The sequence below is a fragment of the Pelobates fuscus genome, chromosome 6, assembly GCF_036172605.1.
Source record: "Pelobates fuscus isolate aPelFus1 chromosome 6, aPelFus1.pri, whole genome shotgun sequence".
Taxonomy (NCBI): domain Eukaryota; kingdom Metazoa; phylum Chordata; class Amphibia; order Anura; family Pelobatidae; genus Pelobates; species Pelobates fuscus.
Window position 1 is genome coordinate 279,720,002 of NC_086322.1, and position 22,104 is coordinate 279,742,105.

The 22,104-nt window shown below is 43.1% G+C and overlaps 1 protein-coding gene across 2 annotated transcripts in view; it reads right to left on the reverse strand.

Annotated features, from left to right (window-relative positions):
- Positions 1 to 22,104, reverse strand: part of TMEM98 (transmembrane protein 98) — a 62,234-nt gene that overhangs the window by 18,662 nt on the left and 21,468 nt on the right. The window contains exon 1 of one of the 2 annotated variants that reach the window (XM_063459260.1): positions 8,237 to 8,321. The exons of the other annotated variant lie outside the window; for it this stretch is intronic. The gene's annotated coding sequence lies outside the window, so the exon portion shown is untranslated. Of the gene's footprint in view, positions 1 to 8,236; positions 8,322 to 22,104 lie in introns of those variants that run through there. 2 annotated transcript variants of the gene reach the window in all.

Sequence of the window (22,104 nt, forward strand, 5' to 3'; positions counted from 1 at the left end):
TCCATATAACCTCTCTCCATAACTCCTCCTATTACTCGATATTAATACTCACTATAACGAACTCCTATTACTCCATATAACAACTCCCAGTATCTCTCAAAAAAGAGATCCAAGTAGTTCAAGATTTAATTCAAAAATATATTGTTTAAAATAATTTAGAGAAATAAATAGTACATTTCATTGGATGAACAAAAAGCAATATATGACTGAATAAAACAGAATAGCTTGGGGCCTCAGACCACCCATGAAGAAAAGTGGAGCTTGATAAATACCTACCCACTCATACCTACCCACTCATACCTACATCCCCTGGGCAGAGAAATAAACCAAAACAACTATAGCTTAATTAAGTGGTTTTGTTATAGAGCATGCAATGTCCCTGCTCGATTTTCTGCCATTTGGGAGTTAAATCACTTTGTTTATGCAACCCTAGTCACACCTCCCCTTTCTGTGACTCACACAGCCTCCCTACAACCTAAAGAGAAATCTAATTTGTTAAACATCCTTTATTGCACCGTGTGTATAGAATTTCTATCTGCTCTGTTAATAACCTGCAGGAGCCTTATGAGGGTGGTTTACGATTAATTAACAGAGCAGGAGATAAGAACCTCTAAAGTAAACACAATGTGCCATAAGATCTGATTGAAAATTAAACCACTGTATTTTTATGCTGTGTGAGTCACACCTAAACAGAAACAAAAGTGATTTAACTCCTAAATGGCAGAGAATTGAGCAGTGAGACTACAGGGGTATAATTTGTGCACCAAAACTGCTTCATTAAGCTAAGTTGTTTTAGTGCTTAGAATATCACTTTAAAACCTATTTGGCCATTTTTTACTTACATTTTTTTTTTTAAAGGCCCTGTGTTTGTTCTGCGCAGCGCAAGTGGATTGCTTGTGACTTGTTTTTGCTGTCTCCATAAGTGAGATATCAGAAGATAAAAGGGCCAGGAGAGAGTATTGTGCATGTGTTTGGAAGCTGCTTGTAGGATTGTGTGTGTGTGTAGAGTGAGCTGATTAGGGTATGGTGTTTTGTTAGGCCAGTTGCAGAATTATTTTTTTTGCAGTGTAATGTGTGTGTCTAGGGGCTGTAGAGAGTGTGTGTATCAGTGCTGTATAGGGGGCATAGTGTATGTATAGGGGATGTAGTGTATGTATGGGCTGTAGAGAGTGTGTGTTTACGGAATATAGTGTGTGTTGTTCTAGTGTGTGCATAGGGAGGGCGTATAGGGGGTGTGATGTGCATGGCCCAGCACGGGATTTCCTTTGATCTTCCCTGTTAACCTCAGCCCATAGCCTTCGTGGCCCACTGGGCATTTGCCTGGTTTGCCCAATGGCCAGTCCAGGCCTGATGGTATGAAAACAAATATGTAATTGATAGGTGAGGTAAAATAAAGAACAAATGTTAATTTTTCTCATTACAACTTTTTTTAATGCAGGCTTTTTTTACTAAACTTCAAATGTCTCCAGAATATTACTATTAAGGCAGGTGGGGCTATAGGGAGGTTTAAAGACTCCCTTATTGGTCCCTATTGGGTTATTTATTTATTTAAGGCGGCATTCGGCTAGAAAGCACTGGCCACTGGACACATAGTTAACCCTTCCATTGCCGAGGGTTTTTAAATTATTTTCCTACTAATTTGCTAGTGCTGCCAAAAATAGCACTTGAAATTATCATTCAATTACAAAAAGAAGGGAAATAATATTTTGTAAATCCTCCATTCGCATTTGACTCAGATTTTAGTTAAAAGTGATGTGTGACGGGGGGCGGAGCTTGATGGTGGAACGAAGCGGTCGCATGCTAGAGAGGCTCCGTGACCGAGCAACGAAATCAACCCGTTTTGGGGGACACTAACCTCCGAAACGGAGACCTATCACCCCACAACAGCGATGGGCAGAAAAACAAAAAAGCTGAAACCGGACCGACCTAAAACAGGGGCCACGATAGGCGATCTGTTCCGGCAAGCAAGAAGCGCATGTGGGCCCAATATGGCCGCCGAGCTAGAAGAGCTCTCAGACTCCTCTGGGGACTTCTACCCTGAGGAAGCCTACAGTGGTCTACCCACGACGAAACCGCCGCAGCTGAACAGGAATCCAGGCGACCCGGAACCAGTAACGGCATCCTTACTGAAAACGATGCTGGGAGAGCTACAGAGGGCCCTGCAGGCTGATGTAGCACTACTGCGAGCTGACCTAACGGGTTTGGTAGGCCGCATCGAAACAGCGGAACAAACCTCCGCCCAGCACTCCCAAGAAATAGCGGAGCTTAGGCAGGAGATATGCACCCTGAAGCTACAACAAGCGAAAACCGAGCAGCACTTAGCAGCTATGGAAGACTCCAGACGCAACAAAAATTTAAAAGTCCGAGGTGTAGCAGAGGGAGTCCCTGCAGAAGAACTCCCACACTTTGCCAGGAGACTAGTGGGATCCTTAATACCCCCCAAACAAGCCAAAACAATCAGCATAGAAGCGGCTTTCCGCATACCTAAGCCCCAGAGAGCACCAGAAAAGGCGCCCCGAGACCTCGTGGTGAGATTTAAAACTATCACAGACAAAATGGCACTCCTCGCAGCCCTGAAGGGGACAGCTACATACAATTTTGAAAAAATGGACTTATCTTTCTACGCCGACCTGTCGGGAGCCACCATGCAATGGCGCAAGTCCATGCAACCGCTCACCGGCCTGCTCCGGATGCACCAAATACCATATCGCTGGCGCCCACAACGCAAGTTACAGATACTACACAAGGACTCAGTCCACCTCGTCACAGACCTCCAGGGCGCGACGGCTCTGCTAAACACACTGGGACTGCCGCAGTTGGATATGCAGACCGCACCAAAGAACCCGGGGACACACAACTGGGACCCAGCCAGAATCACCCCGTTCGTCCCACAGGGTAAGGGCACAGCAACAGCAGGCACCAGCACAGCCCGAACATAGTAAGGGCCAAGCTCACCTCACCATACACGCCGGTCGTGCAGACCCGTACTGCACAGCCCGACTGCAACCTTTCCACCGGCACTACCAGGGGGATCCCTGAACTGCCTGATACACTCATTTAACATGAGACTCGCATCAGAGATCGGAACCAAAACTGGGACACTGCACACCACGTCCAACGCCTCGTGAGGGGCCCCCCCGGACTGCCAACCTACCGAACTTACACCAGCCGTATCCCGAGACCAGAAACGTCGGCCTGAACATTGATTGGGACAGAATGGCCCATTGGCCGGTGAATCAAGGGGCTAACTGCTACACGTCCAAGGTTATGGACTAAAGTGTGGGACAAATGCGCAGAGGCACTAACTATTTTATGCTTTTACCTTTTAACTGTTTTGTTACTACTTTTACCCTCGACATGATCTCACACACAAAGACCACAGGGAGAATATGACCCACGGCACTCTTAGCGTTAACCACTAGTGCACAGAACACTACACGTAGGCCTGTCCCACATCAGCGACAGAACAGAGGTCGCTTACCCCACCCAATTAGCCTACCACCACATACCGCCGCACTTAGGCACAGAGGGGCGACCGGCGCCATAAGGGTTAAGCAGGACTCAGGAGGGCATTCAACCCCTTAGGGGTATTTGTTAGTTTATTCATGGTTTTGTTTTGCCTTGTCAACCGCACCAACAATTAGTAGTGGGAATATACACGTAGAAGGACGAGACCACCTAGAGATACGGACTCAGTGAATCCCATCTTACACTACGCTGCTTTGCGACACAACCCCGCGAGCATCTCATCATATAGGAACAAACTCACACACAGAGGCAACACTTTACGTCAGCCCAGCGTTCCAGATAAGTGGCTTAATACCTATACACATCAACCTGATGTTCAGTACCTATAAGTGTTCAACGTAGGCCTTGCTAGACTTACATCACACAAGTTAACCATTACCCCGCTTAGCTACCGCGGATAGGAAAGTCTAAATTTTATTGATTATGCTATGCGTACTTATTGTCTTGTCCTCTTCTTAACAAAAAATTTGTGCTGCCTACGCACACCACTTGTTTTAACAGTTATGTATGTTATGGCTTATGACTGCTATTGTGGCTGAGTAAGTCTATTGTTCAAACTCTGCACAACAAAAATAAAGAATTGAAAAAAAAAAAAAAAAAAAAAGTGATGTGTGACAAACGCCGCTTTCCACAGACCTTTTCCATGGACTCCTGGAGGAGTATGGAAGCTGGCCTCTTGCCCACTGACTATGGGCCAGGTCAGCGACTGTAAAGACCCATATTTTATTCCCCCTGGTTCGGCAGTTTCCATTCATGCGCATAGAACCAAACGCTAGCACCCTGGCGGCCGTTCGCATGGACCAAAACCGCGAATAGGCTTCAGGGGGACTTAACCGCGAATGCCCTGGAACTATTTTCGGCATGAAGACTTTGCGGTTCTCAGTCGGTCCCCAGCAGCACTTAGCTGCGATTCTATGGAAATATTTTTGAAATGGGACCATGCGTGCGGTCAGTCAAATTATGACTTCCAGGAAATTCCTAACCCTCTCAACCGATCTGGGTGATTTTTGGATATGCTGTTTACCCAGATCGGGGCTATCAGGGGATGTAACTTTTGTGAGGATTTTGTGTGTTTAAAGGTATTTTGCTTTTTTTGTAAATATGTATGCTTTCTGTGCCTGAAGATAATTGAGTTTAATACAGTGCTGAGTCAATTATCTCCCAGGCACAGGGGAGGGATTGACCTATTTTGTATGGAAGTGTCCTGGACCTGAGAGCCAATGTAATTGTGTGTATGTTTTTACTGTAGTCTACTCTTAGGTCCAGGGGGGAGTGCCCCTTGCATTGGGACCAGCATATGACGCCAGTTGTGGCTGCCATGAAACAGATTCGTTCTACCCTTCATGGCTCATGTTTGGAGGGGTTGGAGAGCTATATTCACTCTGGGAATTGCTAGAATCACTATACTCCCTTGGCTTACAATGATAGCTCTTATAAGAGCAGCCTGCTTTGATTTCTGGACTAGGAGAGGTCAACCCACTGGAAGATGGATCCTGGTCTTGGGTCCAGGGTGGGTGGAGGACAGCGAGACCCCAACCAAGCTACGGCGGTTTGTAGGGTTCACGGTGCTTATGGTACTCAAGGATTACTAAGAAGCAGCGATTGACAGTGGTACTCAGCCGGGGTGCCAGGCGGTCCATCACATTGGTGGCAGCGGTGAAATGAGTTCCTAGTGAGTATAGAAGCATCCTCAATTTATAATTGAGAGCAACGCTAGCATTCGTGGAACTCAGCAAGATGGAGTGAGCTAGCCCCCGGACAGTGTCCACTTATGAGGAGGATTTGCAGTGGAGACTACAAGGCGCACCAGCACAGGAGTATGGCTCTGTTTTAGCCGAGGATAAGCTGGTATGGAAAGATGTGGTACGGCAAGAGCTCTGGCACGAGGCCCTGGAGCAGTCTCAAGCTCAAGGGGGAGAGAGCCTTCCCAGTTCAGATCTGCGCAGACAGAGGCAAACAGTGCTGAGGTTGCCTTTACTGGAGGATCCGCTCCAGGAAGAGTGGATTATAGAATTCCAGCGGCTGATCAAAAAGGAACTGTGGCTGGACAAGGCATACGGTGGTACTCGGTCCAAATGTGCCCATTGAGGACAGAGAACGAAAGACCAGAGGGGGATGACTACGATGGCCCTCGTCTACTATGGGAGTCATTGGAGGAAGACAGTGATTTTGGTGACCCCTAGGAGTCTAGGTATCGGGACATATGGGAATACCGTATGGACGCACTGGAGCTGCCCAGTACTGCAGGCCTGGGACCAGATATCACTTGTCTGGGTGCTATAGAATAGAAACTGGAGCAGGAATACCAGAACCTATGAGAAGCAGTTCAGCAGCGACAGGCATCACTGGGAGTGGAGATGGTCTGTCCCACTACCCAGCACCAGGCAGCGTTACCGGGAGTCGTGACAGTTGGTCTGACTCACCAGTGGCAGTATGGTTCAAAGGGAGAGGGGACAATCAGTTCCTCTCCCCAGCGGCAGTACCTGTTAATAGGAGACAGGACAATTGGAGCACAAGGTGCAGATGGGACCGATGTCTCTGCACCAGCCCTACAGAGATGCTGGGCAACCTGTCCAGATCTCCAACCACAGTTGGGGATACGGGGAGTGGAGACAGTTGGTCCCCCTCCCCAGCAGCCGAGCGATTTATTGGAAGAGAAGTGTGTCGTCCTTCCTCCCCAGCGGCAGAGTGCGTTATTGGGAGAGGAGCCAATCGGTCTCACTCCTCAGCGGCAGTGTGCAACACAGGGAGTGGAGACAGTCGGTCTCACTCCCCAGCATCAGTGTGTGTTACAGGGAGAGGAGACGGCCGGTCCCTCTCCCCAGTGGCAATATGCATTACAGGGAGTAGAGACAGTCGGTTTCACTCCCCAGCGGCCGAGTATGTTACAGGGAGTGGAGACAACAGGTCTCACTCCCCAGTGGCAGTGCAAGTTACTGGGAGTGGGGACAGCTGGTCCTACTTCCCAGCTGCAGGAGTTATCACCTAGAGAGGTGAATTGCACTTTTCATCCCCAGCGACAACTTGGTCTACACGGAGTGGAGTGCAGCAGTTTTTCTCCCCAGCAGGACCCTGGATTTACAAACAGATGCTTGTGGCAGGAGGCCCTCTTTACTGCTGACCCTTTTAGGAAGGGTCACCAGACTAACACATACCCAGATCGATTGGAGGTCTGGGGTCTGGTTAGCCTCCCCGGAAGGGGGAAGATATGTGACAAACGCCGCTTTTCACAGACCTTTGCCATGGACTCCTGGAGGAGTGTGGAAGCTGGCCTCTTGCCCACTGACTATGGGCCAGATCAGCGACTGTAAAGACCAATATTTTATTCCCCCTGGTTCCCCTAGTTCGGCACTTTCCATTCATGAAAAGAACCGAACTCTAGCTCCCTGGCGGACATTCGCATGGACCAAACCGCGAATAGACTTCAGGGGGACTTAGCCGCGAATACCCTGGAACTATTTTTGGCATGAAGACTTTGCGGTTCTCGTGCGGTCCCCAGCGGCACTTAGCCGCGAAAGGGATTCTAAGGAAAAAGCATTGATATTAATCCGGGCACTGGATGCATGCAGTGATTGCTGCACATTTACTCGGCTCAAACAATTCTGACCGTTTTTGTCATTAATAATTATGAGACTTGCCATTGCAATCGGAATTTGAACACTTTCACTGAATTTTGTGCACAAAAAAACAAATACATTAAAATAAGGGTAACACTAAAGAGTCTCTGGCAAAGTTCATGGACAGTTACATACATTTTTTTTGGTACCAGATCTCATACTGATGGGTTTGGTGTTTTTTTTATTACATGTTTGGGAGGAGGGGAGGGGGAGAGGCGTTATTACTTTAATTAAGTGCAATGAATATTTAAATATTAAAGTGTCACTAATCTCTGCATGCAGCAGCCACACAAAAGCCTGGTAAAATGGTTTAAACACAAATGTAAATAAATGGGAACACAAAAAATGATCCCATTAAAAATGTGATATTCCACAAAGCTTTGTGAAAAGGTGTCTCCAAATATTTCCGTACAAATCAATATTTCAAAGTGCGCAAGTGACAACAATATTCTCAATAATAACTGAAAAACATGAAATCCAGAAATAAACCTCTTTTCGCTCACAGTACAACGCGTACGTAAATATAATATGAATAAAAAATGAGTAAAGACAAAACATGCCATGATTCTTCTAGCATAGTCACTTCGTAAAACCATTTATATACATACTGTGTGAATTGTATACCTGTGAATATAAACATAATATAATATCCATTATGCAATATTCATGATATCTTGTTAACGCTTATAAATAAAATATATTTTCTCTAATTCAATATATAGTAAGGGTAAGTGTAATAGCTATATATAGTCACACGCTTATGTACGTACATTTATACATTTTTAATTAATATAAAATGTACATATCTAGAAAGAAGAGGTACGGGAAAACATTATTCAAGTTTACGTAATTTTTCTGTGTAAATCTGCGTGACCAAACAATCTTCTGATACACAGCCATGCAGTCCTCAAAGCTCATAAAATTCTATAAACAACACTATCCCACGCTTCAATTTTTTATTGCGTAATTTGTCGCACTGTATGTCTTTCTGATGGCTAAGAAAGAAACTCGCCTGCAGTAACTCAATATTCATTTCGAGAAAAACATCTGTTTTTTTAGCGAAAACATCTAGAAATAAAATATTTTCTTACCTAGAATTAGACATCGAGGTTGATTTTTGTAGATAAGTACTTCCGTGTAGGCCTAAAAGCTAGATACGTAGGCAAACAATCCTTACTTACGTTTACTTTTTCCCAAATCATTAACAGACTTAGACACAGGGCGTTCACCGCATTTCGTACAAGTCTTTTTTCCTGCATTAACGCTTTTAATTGTATGTTTACACTAATCTATTAAAAAACATGATTGCATACAAAGCATCATATAATTGCTTATTTGAGAAAATACAGACATCATTCTATTTTCCGTAATATTACTTCTATAATTGTCACTATAGGTACAATGAAAGGATGCGATATGCTAACTATGAGGGGGATTGGAGCTATCCACCATGCACTCAAGGAGCTAATACTGAACTATTCTTCATTTTCATTCATTTACAGTGAAAAAAACGTCACTGGCTAGTGCAAAAAGTAAATTTTCTAGACCTTAAACCCCCCGTGATTACACGACCAATCTGGCTTTTAGTAACTCCAGGTTACCCCAGCAGGCTTGGTGCAATGCGTACGTTATCTTAGAGTTACGATGGGTGTTTTTTAATTTTTGTTTTTCTCAATATTCTTCAATTTCTCTTTTAAAAGAATACTAATTAACTTTGCCCCAAAAGCCGAGACTTTTGACTTTTTCTGCCGGTCAGGTACATGATGTATGTCGTGATTTAGATTTCTGGGATTTGTAGTTCAGCTGCCAGGCATTTGCAGTAGAAAGTTGTCTATTAAATCTCGTAGACTCTTGCTTTGCACATGAAGCATTGTTATTGGAAAGTCCTGCATTTCTAATGACGGTGTAGTGATTATCAGCAGGCCGGGGTTAAACACTAGACCAGGTATAGGCAACTTTCAGCACTGCAGATGTTTTGGACAACACCTCCCATGATGCTTTGCCAGCACTATGTGTGTAAGAGCATTGTGGGGGATGTAGTCCACAACATCTGGAGTGCCGAAGGTTGCCTATCCCTGCACTAGACCAACTGGTCAAATGCCGGTGGTCGCAGGGTATTCTAAGGAGATCAGGTTATAACTGTAACTGGCAGGCGTTGAGTGATATATCATTTGAGCACTTATTTCTCCTTCTTTCCTGTTTCCCATTGCTGAAAACAACATGAGTCACAGGGCCCACACTGCTTCCTGCACGAGCCTCTGATAATTACATTTGCTCCAAATTAAAGTTCTGGGTTTAAAATTACCACTAGCCATTGGAGGGTAGAAGTTTACTCCTGGTGAGTGTGCCATGAACCCCCCAGCGCAATGTTAGCTTTGGGCTGACATGAATATGGACGGGGCCAGGCCTTCCAAGGGGGCATCACCACACAAATTGTGTCACTAGGGATGTCCCTAAATGGGCGGAACCACCTGAAAAGTAGATGGGTCCACCCACTGAATGGGCACATGAGCCTGGTGTCAAGCAAACCAGGCTCACGGACAGCCTACTGGACAGCTTCCCTACATAGAGGACCATCCATGCAGGGAGTGATGCTAAAGCCTAGTGCCCGCTGCACAGTGCGAGCATGTCTATTGATGCGCTTGAGCTGTGGTGCACGGGGACAGTTTCCTGGTGCCCCTAAATGCAGGACAGCAGGGAACTAAAGCGGGTAGGTGGGACAGAACCTCAAAATCAAGATTGTCCCACTGAAAGCAGAACATTCCTCGAGGGTTGCAGTGGTGAGTAACTTTTAAGGCCTGGTTAGTAGTGTAGGGCTTGACATATTAAGCCTAGTTATATAGTTCCTGTGCAGTGAATTAAACAAGCAGCCGCAGGATCGAGAGGAGGAAACTAGGGCCAGCAAATCGCTATACTTCCTTGGCTTACAACGATTGCTCTTGTAAGAGCAGCCTGCTTTGATTTCTGGACTAGGAGAGGTCAACCCACTGGAAAATGGATCCTGGTCCATGGAGGGAGGTTTGGCAGGTTTTATATCCCAATCTAGTCCTGATCATCAGTCACTTCCTGACTTGGTGAGAGTTCATTATAGTGTATTACAACAAATAATAGTTTATTTTCAGCCTATAGTCTTCCTTTATCTATTTTCTTCACACCATTACAGCAATTACAGAGTTGAGACAGCACAGATAACATGACTTTTATCAGCGTAGAACTTTGCTGAAAATATAGACAGCATTGCGTGTTTTAGAACTTGCACATTTTAGCAAATGTTGCCGAGTTTTCTTAAATTGTTTTTTTTCAGTTGCTCTTTTTACTAGGTCCAGAGTAATTTTTTTAAATGTATTTATTGGTTTTTATTTATCTAATTGCACACTATGCCATCTAGTGCCTAACGCTGGTGTGAATAATCACCGTTTTGTTGATGTTAATCGACTGCTTAGACAATATTGCTTTGCTGACTAGTGAAGCATAGTCAGAAGAAATCAGTTAAATCTGTTCGCATCTACTAACTAGAGGAATGTTTTAAATCCATAATAGGATTAAAATTCCAGTATATTTCTAAAAACATTACAAAAGACGGATAGAGGTCGTAGTTGAAAATATTATTTATAAACTTTACAGGGACACTCCAGGCACCCAAACCACTTCTGCCCATTGGAGTGGTCTAGGTGCCAACTCCCACCACTCTTAGCCCTGCACGTGTATTTATTGCAGTTTTTATAAACTGCAATATTTACCTTGCAGGGTTAAGTCCTCCTCTAGTGGCTGTCTATCAGACAGCTACTAGAGAGACATCTGTGTTCATAGAACCCGAAAAGTGTTTTAAGCGACGCTGGACGTCCTCACGCTATGTGAGGACCTCCAGCGCCGCCGAAATCTCCATAGGAAAGCATTAAATAAGGCTTTCCTATGGGGAGGTCTAATGCGCGTGGCCCTGACCTAGCTCCGCGGGACTCCGGTAAGTCACTGAAGGGGTTTTAACCCCTTCAGCAACTTGGGATGTGGGGTGGGAGGGAGAGGGGCACTGTAGGGTCCTGCAGTGCCAGGAAAACTAATATGTTTTCCTGGCACTGGAGAGTCCCTTTAAGTGTAGTCATTTACTATATACTGAAAGAAAAGTCCTGCGCTCAACTCCCATCACTACTGGGCGGCTGCAATGACTACAGTACACATCAGCCCCAAATTATAGTAAAAAGAAAAACTAGTTGCCTGCGCTCTCTCCTTTATCCCTATGTATTTTTAAAACAAATGGAGGTCTTTTAGTTACCTCCAATGGCCATGAGAGGATGAGCCCATCTGCCAACATCAAGGCAGACCCCCCTAGATAGGTCCTAACTCTAACCATTCACCTTGCTTCCTTGAGCCTCTGGCAAAAATCTCTACTGAGACAGAAAGGGGTATTTTTTATATACACCCCTATACATTATTAACCCTTAATAGGGAACACATGGGATGGGTGGCTGCATTGCAACAAGGCTGAGTAATACAAAATGGTTAGAGTTAGGACCCACCTAGGGGGGTCTGCCTTGATGTTGGCAGGTGGGCTCATCCTCTCATGGCCATTGGAGGTAACTAAAAGACCTCCATTTGTTTTAAAAATACATAGGGATAAAGGAGAGAGCGCAGGCAACTAGTTTTTCTATTTACTATATACTAATACAACTTATTTAAAAAATGACATGGGGAAAAAAGGAGGAACTTTGCATACTGTTTCTGAATGCCATCTTTAAATTAAAATATTAAATCTGGTCCAAAAGTAGCTATATGAAAATTAAAACAGGTAGGCACACTCAAAATGCTGATAAGGAACAGAACATATCCAAACCAAAAACAACTAGTACTGGCCATATTCCCAAAGGCCAAGAAAGTTACATATATTACTAGAACAAAGGGCACGACCACAAATATATGTGAAAAAGATTTTCATTAGAAGGGTCACTGTAATAGGCTATCTCATTAGTTGTATCAATGAAGAAAAGACACACCATGTCAAATGGAAAGTGCAACGCAATAGCTACAAATTCTGCAATTACATATAAGCAGACCACAAAAATACATGAATCACTGGATACAAGTATACAAAATAGCTATAAAGGATACCTAATTATTCAAACCCATAATTAGTTATATATACAAAGAAAAGAAGCATACCAGACCTAGCGAGAAGGAGGACAAGAGTCAACAGGCTCCCTTGATAAAGACATTTTGCCGAAACGTTGGGGGCTGATTGGTTGACTCTTGTCCTCCTTCTCACTAGGTCTGCAATATATCCAAAAGTAGCTATACTCACACTATCTACTATCGGATTTGTATCTCCTTTACTTTCCCTCAGTGACCACTCATTCGCATGCTCGTTTTCCTCACTGAATTTAACATTTTAGGTCAAGGTAGCTGAGCTGGTAGGACTGAGCTGACTTTTAATTCATTCGAAATTCACTTTAATTTCTCACTTTAGTAAATAACTTTGACAGTCTTCCACACCCTCTCACCTCATGGCATCTCTCATTCAACACTTTCCCATTTCATTTTCTACCAGGCTATGCCCAAATCCTGTAACCTAATGCCGTGTCTCACACCCTCCCCTTCCACGTAATATCTCTTTTTCATCTACATTATCCAATTACTGCTCCGTCATCATTGAAAGGATCACTCCACACACTATAACCATTTAATTGGAATGAAGTTGTTGTTTTGCTAGCAAGGAGGTCCTGGGCACCGCTGCCTTTATGTTACCTTTAGTGGTTAAAGAAACCGTTTAACCCCAATGTCTTCTGTCGAGCGCTGTTTAGCTCTGCCTCTGTCTTTTTGCTTTACTGAGACTCGTCAAGCAGGAAGCCCTGGTCTGCAGATGGTAGGGGTGCCGTTGATTGGCTGAGAGTGCCAACTGATGCTCAGTTACTTCTTTTTTTTAATAACGACTTTACAAAAACAAGTACTTTTTTCAAGCTGAAAATGATGCTCTTGGTCAATCAGAGGCCAATAAGGCAGTACGATACCTCCTGTTTGAAGAATCTCAGAGAAACGGAAGGACAAGGGGCAGAGTGACAGTTTGGAATTAAACATTTTAACCCCTAAAGGTAAGCCGGCGCCAGAGACCTCCTGGCATCATAACAACTTAAAGGGACACTATAGTCACCTGAACAACTTTAGCTTAATGAAGCAGTTTTGGTGTATAGAACATGCCCCTGCAGCCTCACTTCTCAATCCTCTGCCATTTAGGAGTTACATCCCTTTGTTTATGAACCCTAGTCACACCTCCCTGCATGTGACTTGCACAGCCTTCCATAAACACTTCCTGTATAGAGAGCCCTATTTAGGCTTTCTTTATTGCAAGTTCTGTTTAATTAAGGTTTTCTTATCCCCTGCTATGTTAACCCCTTCAGGACCGGACTGTTTTTGCGATGTTTGTACGTTAAGGACCAGAGCTATTTTAACACTTTTGTGGTGTTTGTGTTTAGCTGTAATTTTCCGCTCTCTCATTTACTGTTCCCATACAAGTTATATATTGTTTTTTTCAGGACAAGAAGGGCTTTCTTTACATACCATTATTTGTATCATTTCATATCATTTACTTTAAAAAAAATAGTAAAATATGGTGAAAAAAACCCAAAAAAACGTGTTTTTTGACTTCTACTTAAAAAATATTTTACTGATCTACAAAATCGAATGAAACAAACTGCTAAATAGATTAAACATTTTGTCCTTAGTTTAAAAACACCCAATGTTTACGTGTTTTTTTGCTTTTATTTGCAAGTTATAGGGCTATAAGTACAAGTAGGAAATTGCGGTTTCAAAATTTACATTTTTCAAATGTATCAATAGTGACATTGTACCACTGTTATGTCATAAATCTCCAAAAAACACCCCACATGTATATATTTTTCTTAAACTAGATAACCCAGGGTATTCATCTAAGAATATTTTGATACTTTCTATGCAGCCATTTTACCATAAACATTTGTCAAACTTTGCATAGGTAGTTTATTTTTTTTATTTTTTTCACATAAATTGCAATTCAGGTATAAATTCACAGATTTTGTTAGGTGTCACTACCAAACAACACCCCAATATGTGTTCAGTAACATCTCCCGAGTACAGGGATACCCCCCATGTATAGGTGTTTTGGGTTGTTTGGGGGCTAAAAGGCCACATTTTGCAGGTGCGCATATCAGTTTCCCAGCTCGGAATTTTGACATGTAGTCAACCTGCATGCATGTCCTATTTGGGACATTTTTGAAGCTGGCCAATGTATTTTACCCCCATCAAACCATATATTTTTGAAAAGTAGACACCCTAGGGTATTTCACATGGTGGAATTTTTACACTTTCCATGCACTAATTCTACCACCAGGCTTTGTCAAACATTGAGTTAGTAATTTTTTTTCTGTTTTTTTCACACACATTGTACTTTAGGCATGAATTAACAGATCCTGTTATGTGTCACTGCCAAACAACACCCCAATATGTGTTCAGTAACATCTCCCGAGTACAGGGATACCCCCCATGTATAGGTGTTTTGGGTTGTTTGGGGGCTAAAAGGCCACATTTTGCAGGTGCGCATATCAGTTTCCCAGCTCGGAATTTTGACATGTAGTCAACCTGCATGCATGTCCTATTTGGGACATTTTTGAAGCCGGCCAATGTATTTTACCCCCATCAAACCATATATTTTTGAAAAGTAGACACCCTAGGGTATTTCACATGGTGGAATTTTTACACTTTCCATGCACTAATTCTACCACCAGGCTTTGTCAAACATTGAGTTAGTAATTTTTTTTCTGTTTTTTTCACACACATTGTACTTTAGGCATGAATTAACAGATCCTGTTATGTGTCACTGCCAAACAACACCCCAACATGTGTTCAGTAACATCTCCCGAGTACAGGGATACCCCCCATGTATAGGTGTTTTGGGTTGTTTGGGGGCTAAAAGGCCACATTTTGCAGGTGCGCATATCAGTTTCCCAGCTCGGAATTTTGACATGTAGTCAACCTGCATGCATGTCCTATTTGGGACATTTTTGAAGCCGGCCAATGTATTTTACCCCCATCAAACCATATATTTTTGAAAAGTAGACACCCTAGGGTATTTCACATGGTGGAATTTTTACACTTTCCATGCACTAATTCTACCACCAGGCTTTGTCAAACATTGAGTTAGTAATTTTTTTTCTGTTTTTTTCACACACATTGTACTTTAGGCATGAATTAACAGATCCTGTTATGTGTCACTGCCAAACAACACCCCAACATGTGTTCAGTAACATCTCCCGAGTACAGGGATACCCCCCATGTATAGGTGTTTTGGGTTGTTTGGGGGCTAAAAGGCCACATTTTGCAGGTGCGCATATCAGTTTCCCAGCTCGGAATTTTGACATGTAGTCAACCTGCATGCATGTCCTATTTGGGACATTTTTGAAGCCGGCCAATGTATTTTACCCCCATCAAACCATATATTTTTGAAAAGTAGACACCCTAGGGTATTTCACATGGTGGAATTTTTACACTTTCCATGCACTAATTCTACCACCAGGCTTTGTCAAACATTGAGTTAGTAATTTTTTTTCTGTTTTTTTCACACACATTGTACTTTAGGCATGAATTAACAGATCCTGTTATGTGTCACTGCCAAACAACACCCCAACATGTGTTCAGTAACATCTCCCGAGTACAGGGATACCCCCCATGTATAGGTGTTTTGGGTTGTTTGGGGGCTAAAAGGCCACATTTTGCAGGTGCGCATATCAGTTTCCCAGCTCGGAATTTTGACATGTAGTCAACCTGCATGCATGTCCTATTTGGGACATTTTTGAAGCCGGCCAATGTATTTTACCCCCATCAAACCATATATTTTTGAAAAGTAGACAACCCAGGGCATTTTAAATTGTGGTATTTTAACACTTTTCATGCACTGAATTCTACCACCAGCCTTTGTCAAACTTTTGGATAGTAATCTTTTTTTGTTTCTTTGTCACACACATTGTACTTTAGGCATGAATTAACAGATCCTGTTACGTGTCACTGCCAAACACTGCCCAATATGTTCAGCAATATCTCTTGAGTACAGTGATACCCCCCATGTATATGGTTGCCGGGTTGTTTGGGGGCCAAAAGGCAACAATCAGAACTTGTACATGTCAGTTTTTCAACTTGATATATAGGTATGCTTGGTCTATCTTCAGTTTGACATATTTTTGTACCCCCCAGTTAATGTTACCATCATGCCAATATGTATAGTATATATTTTTATAAAGTAGACATCAAATGTTATAGAGGATGGGGTGTTTTGACTTCTTTCCCCCAACCATTTTGCCCCCCAAAGAAAGTGTAGTGGTATTTTCTTTATTCTGGTTTTTATGCACACGTCATCTGGTTTTGGACAGCTGGTTATGTGTTACTGCCAGAAAACTTGTTAGGCCAAATGTGCAGGTAGCAAATGTACATTTAGCAGCAATCTTTAAACTGACTCCTGCAAATAGAATCTAAATGGAGATTTGGGGGAAGGAAACTGACTAACAAAAAAATGGCTGCTTTCCAAAGAAACAGAAAATAAAATAAAAATTCAGGAACACTTCTTACAACTGTTCTGTGTGGTACTGCTTGAAACATGTTCCTACACAGAGTCCTGGTTTCGAAGGACAATCAGGACAGTGAAAAGGGGTGTCTGTCCTTTTCCCGTTTTTAAAACAGACCCGGCAACGTTTCTGGGGGGTTTTTTTTCTAGCAGTTGGCGGTAACTTAAAAATAAAATGTCTGGACTCAGCTTGCACCGTTGTTGGAACTTGTCCATCTCCATAAATTGTTAAAGAAATTATTTTCAATTGAAATTGGAGAAAGGTGATTTTCCCTGGATTATTTTTTTTAAAAAGTAAAAATGAGTTGTGGGTTGCTATTTGCATCAGATATATAGCCACCTTTTTATACCATGCTTTGGTTTTTCGTAAAATAAGATACGGCTGCATAAGCTGATCAGCCAAATCAACACCACCCATGTACTTATTATACGCCCTGATGCAAACCGGTTTGGACTCTACTTTGCCCCGGACAGAGACGTCGGACATGCGTTCATCATGGATGGTGGTGAGCATTTGGACATCCTTCTTGTCCCTAAATTTTAGTGCAAGCACCTCAGCTTTCCGAAGTGCTTTACATTCGCCTTTTTTTAATTTTGCATCTATGAGAGATCGTGGAAAATCTTTGGAATTTTTTCTGGCAGTGCCGCAGGCCAGTGTCTGTAAAGCATAAAGGGTTTTAAATAGACGGACACTACTATAAAAATTATCCACATAAAGGTGGTAACCTTTATTAAACAAGGGGTTTAGTAGGTCCCATACAAGTTTCCCACTTGTCCCCAGGGAGTCAGGACAGTCAGGAGGGTCCAGTTGACCATCTTTCCCCTCATATACACGAAAGGCAAATGTGTATCCGCTTTCGCTCTCACACAGTTTGTACAGTTTAATGCCATACCTAGAGCGCTTTGAGGGGATGTATTGTCTGAACCCTAATCTCCCTTTGTATTTCATTAGAGATTCATCTATGGATAAATTTTGTTGGGGGGTATAAACATCCGAAAATTTGTCCTGAAAATGGTCTAGCAGTGGGCGTATTTTATAAAGCCTATCGTATTGGGGGTGATCTCTAGGGTGACAGAGGGTATTGTCACTGAAATGTAAAAATCTCAGCAGTAACTCGTATCTGGCTCTAGGCATGGTTTGGGAGAATACTGGACTCGACATTATTGGGTTGGTGCTCCAGTATGAGCGAATCGATGGCTTTTTTATAATCCCCATGAGCGATGTGAGAGCCCAGAATTTTTTAAGCTCTGGGACATCTGTGGGATGCCAGTCATGCTCCCTGGCTGTATAGCTACCTGGATTGTTGTCAATAAATTGGGTAGCATACAAGTTAGTCTGGGAAGCAATCTCCTCCCAGATGGTATCCCCTAAAAATAGTTCTACATACTGCATTGGGGAGAAGCCATCCACATTAACATTAATGCCTGCGTTGGCACTAAAAGGGGGGACGTTGGGCTCGGCTAACTGTGGAGGTACCCAGTCCTCCTCCACATTTGGCATAGCAGAGGAAGCACAGCTTCTTTCTTCAGCCGGCTCACACACAGATGACATGTCGTCTTGACTAGACATGTCAGAAAACTGACCTGGGTCAAAATCTGACGCAGTGTCAGTGGCGTCAGAGTCTGACGCCAAGAAGGCATATGCCTCCTGCAAGTTATACATACGCTGCATGTTTTACACACGACTAAAACAAATTACAAACACACAAAAAATTTTTTATACTTTTTTTTTTTTTTTTTTTTACTAAAACAGACTAAACAGCAATCCCTAAACTAACTCCTGTCACAAAAATCTAATGGAGATTTGGGGGAAGGAAACTGACTGACTACGACAGACTACGACAGACTACGACAGACTACGACAGACTAAGACAGACTAAAACAGACTAAAACAGACTAAAACAGACTAAGACAGACTAAGACAGACTAAGACAAATATTTTTAAAACAAATTTAACCCTTTAAGGGCAAAAAAAAAAAGACAGACAGTACAAATGCACTGCTGAAACAGATCTGGCAGGGAAGGGGTTAAAATGGATTTTGAATTCACTGCTGATACTTTTTACAACTCTCTGGAACACTCTGCTGCAACAAACTATCACGATCTCTGTCTCTCTCTCCTCACAAAACGCTACAGAGGAGAGAGGGGCAGAGATCACTGTCAAAGTGAGTGTTTGTAACACCCACTTTGACAGCAGCCAATTGTGAGCGATCGCGGATCGCTCACACACCGTAATTGGATGTTACTATCTGCCTGGGATGTCTGGCAGATAGTTACATCATAGTACGGGCAAGAGCGATCTTTGATCGCTTCCTGCAGCCCGTTTTCCGCTATGACGGTTCAGGACCGTCAGCGGTCCAAACGCACGTTTTACCGCTGACGGTCCTGAACCGTCCGCGGTCGTGAAAGGGTTAATAGCTTGCTAGACCCTGCAAGAGTCTCCTGTATGTGATTAAAGTTCAATTTAGAGATTGAGATACAATTATTTAAGGTAAATTACATCTGTTTGAAAGTAAAACCAGTTTTTTTCTTCCTGGAGGCTCTGTCAATCATAGCCAGGGGAGGTGTGGCTAGGGCTGCATAAACAGAAACAAAGTGATTTAACTCCTAAATGACAGTGAATTGAGCAGTGAAATTGCAGGGGAATGATCTTTACACTAAAACTGCTTTATTTAGCTAAAGTAATTTAGGTGACTATAGTGTTCCTTTAATTCCACATGCAATCTCCCTTAGCCATTATTATTCTTCTCTCTTCAATTACAATGAACTGCACTGTTTACCTGTATTGCAGCAGAACTGCAAAACTCCTAAAAGTCCCATATAGCACAAGACAGCCCCATATTGGAACCCTTGTGTTGTCACGCTAGCATAGTTCACTGGTGTCCTGGGGACAACAAAGGTGGAACACCAAAGTGAATTCTCACAAAAGCACAAACACATAATAAAATATGACCTGTTTGGGTGGTTCTGCATCTTGGCAGAACTAGTTTGCTCAATGGAAGTACCATATTGCAGGGTCAAATGGCACAAGTTGTCATTGCATCCCATTGGTGCAATATAAAGGGGCGTATTCTACAAGGAAGCAATGGCATACAGTCAGAGGCGGATTGACATAGGGGCTAATGGAGCTGAAGCTCCAGGTCCTTGCTCCTGGAATAGGCCTGTTGATTTAAATTATTTAAAAAAAATAATATATATATATATATACTCTTCATTCATATGCTCTTGCTTTGTGCAGAGGGAATTGAGTATGGGGACATAGGAGGGATGTATGGCAGCAATCTACGTGGACTGGCTGACTATAGATTAGTCAAGGTAAAGCTGACTTAGCACACTGTGCATTTTCTCTTGCTGTTTTTGTCTCTCTAACACTGTGGCCTGTCCCCTTTCTCCTATACTCAATATACCCACCATTTTCTCTGTCCCAGTCTGCATACCAGGAGGTCCTGCCCAGGGCCAGTGCTTCTACTTGGCCACTTAGGCAGTGGCCTAAGGCCCTATTTTCCAGGGCGTGCTTTACGCAGCTTTAAAGACCCAATATCAGATGGTAATACTGGCCACATTATCAAGTAAAGGATGCTTTCCAGATGACAGACGGGCGCCAATGGTCGTGGCACAGTCATCACTCTCGCAGACTCAGCGCTGTGACATCTCCAGCTGCTGGCAACCCATGCCCACCACAGTGACTGCAATCAAACCTTTTCAATTAGGCAGCTCGAGGGCACCGGGCCCATGTGCTCTTCCCCCTACCCTGTGCGTGGGAAAGTCACATATGAACCAATGAGGCTTAAGGGAAGGGAAGCAGGGCAGCATAGGACCTGGTAGGCAGCAGGAACAACAGAGCCAGAAGTGAGAGTTCTATATAGGCTGGTTCCTGTGTCCCCAACGCATTCCCCAAGCCCCAACCAACTCAGAACTGACAGAAAAGCCCTATGAAATGGCATCAAAAGTTTGAGGCAACCTTCCATAAAGGTACTACTAAGTGTAAAATGGCCAGAACGCAATGAGTGACAGTGAATGTCTGTGTGCCACTGGACTTGTCTATAGTGAGCTTGTGCATGTCAGTACGCTTGTGTCTGTGTGTGTGTATCAGTGAACTTATCTGTAGTGAACCTCTGTGTGTTTCAGTGAGCTTGTGTTTTTGTGTCAGTGAGTTTGTTAGTAGTGAGCTTGTGTGTGCGCATTGGTGAGTTTGTCTGTAGTGAGCTGTTGTGTGTCTGTGAAGTTGTGTGTAGTGAATTTGTGTGTGTCAACGGGTTTGTGCATGTGTCAGAGAACTTGTTTGTGCCAGTGAGCTTGTTGGTGTGTGTGTGTGTGTGTGTGTGTGTTAGATGATATGGGTCATGATATGGGTCGGACATTGTGATGCCACACCAAGGTGAATCATACAAGGACATGGTTAATATGATGTCACACCATAGGTTGTGCATACGTTGCAAAACATTTTTTGCCAAAGGCAGGAAAAATCCTGCACAAGCCCTGCTTCTGCCTGCTAGTTACAAAGAAAGGAGAAGAGTGGACAAGTGAGTGTTAGGGACACCATGGAATTGTTTCATGAAAGTGAAGCATAGAGCGAGCACATTATTAGATGGTAGGGTGCCAAAACTGCGCTATTTGCAAAGCCCACCCTCAGTTAGCGGCCTGCATGATTGGCAGGCAGCCTGGCATTCAATTACTCCAGGTTGATCTTTTAATTCTTCGGGGAGTCCTACAACCCTCTCCATGTGGTTCCACCCCTTCGGACCATGCCATTAACATGAGTCGAGTCACTGGCCCTCCTCCTTTTACCCTGAGCATCAATGTCCTGCCGCACAGGTCGCCACGGCAGACTGGGAATGCAAAGCAGCCATGGAAAAAAATGTATGCAGGTCCTATAAGTCATTGTGCCACGGTAGTGTTTGTCACATCGTTACATAGCTGAAAAGAGACTTGCGTTCATCAAGTTCAGCCTTCCTTTGTGTGTGTGTGTATATACACTACCATGGCACAATGACTTATAGGGCCTGCATAATTTTTTTCCATAGATTTATATATATATAAAATATATGTTTATGAATTAAAATTACTCAATCTGGGGTAGCAAGACGTAGCCATATTCCAAATGTTATACAGGGATATTTAGCATTATCACTTAAGATATACTTTGATTATTGGTATGTACCTTTTTTAATGCTAAATATTAGTAATTCAGGGTAAAAAAAAGTAAAAAATTTAATTATACAGTAAGCATACTCACATGCAGGCACAGACAATCTTACTGAAACAAGCACACAAATTCACAGGCTCACAGACAGGCAATCTCACTGACACACACAAGATTATTGACAAACACAGACAAGTTTACAGGTACACACAAACTTAGTACAGACAAACTCACTGGTT